The following is a 2,500-nucleotide window of genomic DNA, read 5'->3' on the forward strand; positions in this document are numbered from 1 at the left end:
GGGGGGGGGGTGAGAAAAGAGAAAGAGAAAGCAAGGGAGGCATTAAAGGTGCTCTAAGCAGTGTTGGGTAACGTCGCTTCTGTTGACATTCAAGCAAAACAGAGAGCTAGTTCGCTACTCCCTCCCCCTCCCTCCCCCCACTCTCCTAAAAGCGCATCTCGTGATTTCAACAGTTTGTTATGTTTTTATGGTCCAGGCTGGACCAAGTTGTTTTTGTTGCTGTTTTTGGAGCTTGGGCAGTCCACAGAGACCACGTTTGTTTACAGTGTAGTCAGGGCACATGCAGCTAGCAGTGGGTGAGGTGATGTTTGCTGTATGTGACAACAAATGTTTTAGTTTAGAAACCGTGTAACATCGCTTAGAGCACCTTTGAAGGAGTAGAGTGGGAGAGAGAGGAAGTGAGAGCGATATGGCACCCTAAGTGGCTTTGTCCAGCGGGACAGCTGTAGGGATTGATTGAGAAGAGGAGGGGTGGGTGGGTGGGTGGGGGGTAGCTGGTTGCATTGGTTAATGGGATTGTTTAGTCACAGCGTCCACAGGCTGGTTAAAGCTGCCCTTTCTGTCTCTAGAGTCCCAACGCCCAGCTGGGGACCGGCTTCACCATCCTCCCCTCCGCTCAGCCTGTGATCCTGTTAGCCTCAGAGCTCTTAGTCACCAGCAGGCCGCACAGGGGCTGGGACCGTCTGATGGCCAGCTGAACACTGGGCACAGGCTAGCTGGCTAGCAGGGGAGGAGAGGCTAATGACTGGATTGGGAGCACACATTTGAACAGGTTAACACAGCACCCTGGGGTGGTGAGGGCATAACCCACAGCGTGGGCATCATGTCATGAGTGATCCGAGTTGGTGTTCTGACTGTTCACAGGAGCTCACAGGAGCTCACAGGAGAATGCCACCTGCCACCACAGGAGAATGCCACCTGAATACTGTGAGAGGGACACCATGGTCGTATGCATCCAGCTTGGCTTACAGTCTAAACGTGATAATACTGTATATGGAGCAACGTTTGAGCAATGTCGCTGGACAGCCGTCTAACTGGTTCCCTGGGTTTTGATTTGCCTACTGATGATGAAAGTTCTCTAGAAGAGCCTGTGTTGGCCAATATCAAAGGGAATGTGCCTGAACAACACCACACAGTACACTCTGTCCAGCAGCATTGCTCAAAATGTTTCCCTGCGTATCACTTTAAGATCGAGGTGTCCTTTCTGTTTTCAACCAGTTTTCTAAAACATTTAAATGAGTAACATAAAACCTTGAGGAATGTTTCAGCATTGCAATCTCTAGATATTCTAGAATCACCCCTTTATAAGGTTCTAAGGAGACTCATTAGGACCAGAGCCATATACAGTATAATAGATACAAGACAAAGAGCCAATAAAGCCCATATTCTTTGGAATGTAGAACGTGTGTTCTTTAGAACTTGAGCATGTTCCAGGAGCTCGGGGTCTTCATTCGGTGCCTCTGCTTAGACAGTGTACTATTACTCGCAACAAACGCACATGCAAAGCAGGACTAAGCCAGCAGACTCTCTCCTGAGCTGTGTTTGCATGTGGATTTGGATTAAGCTTATCATGGCATGATGTTTGTGGAGAATTTGTGTTGGTATATCCATTAGAGATGGCGTGGCTATGAAGTACAGTAAGGGAGATTAAGACAATGGCGGCACAAAGCTACTGGGTTTGTGTCTTGCGGTTTTGTGTGAAACTGCTTTGAGACCATTCTGAACTCGTGTTTGTTATTGTTACTTAGTTGTTGTAGTTACTTTCACTTTGAGAAGTGCTTGTTTCCTCTGGCATTTTACACAGACTGATCTGGACTGCCTGCAAAAACCTGCCAAATTGTGTTGAATACTGGAAATCAAAACCCTTGGCAGGCTTTGACTGGAGCGTAATGACACGCCATTCACACAAATTTTCGCTACATTTCCCCTTTCTGTTGCTTTTCCTCTCTCTGTGTTTGACTGATGACAAAAAAATCAACTCAGCAGGATGTAAAGAGGGCGACTCCCGTCAAACCACTTTCCAGACACGCTAAGAGCAGCAGGCTCTCCACACACTCTGACTCAGAGGCTCAATGCTGAATTACCATCATCATCATCATCATCATCATAGTCACTCACACAAACACACACACACGCACACATATTTAAATGAAAACACAGAAGCTGTAAACTTGTGCTTTTGCTTTTCCCTTGAATCACCACTTTTTGCTCCACTTTAGAATGACACACACACACACGCCCACACACACGCACACACACACACACACACACACACACACAGACACACACACACACACACACACATACACCTGTCAGCACATGACAAGGGGGTTAATGGGTTGGTGGTTTGCGCCGACAGGATTGTGCGGTTTGGGTGAACTGAAGGAAACGTGACTGGACTCCTGTTCTATTGAATACCTCTACTACTATCCCCCCCCCCATCATACACACTCTCTCACACACACACACACACACACACACGCCACAGACTCCTCGAACA

At 47.5% G+C, this 2,500-nt stretch overlaps 1 protein-coding gene across 1 annotated transcript in view; it reads left to right on the forward strand.

The window, feature by feature from the left end:
- The window catches only part of LOC134087789 (rho GTPase-activating protein 39-like), a 78,656-nt gene that overhangs the window by 37,140 nt on the left and 39,016 nt on the right, over positions 1–2,500 (forward strand). The window lies entirely within an intron of this gene.

The sequence above is a fragment of the Sardina pilchardus genome, chromosome 7 (genome assembly GCF_963854185.1).
Source record: "Sardina pilchardus chromosome 7, fSarPil1.1, whole genome shotgun sequence".
NCBI lineage: Eukaryota > Metazoa > Chordata > Actinopteri > Clupeiformes > Clupeidae > Sardina > Sardina pilchardus.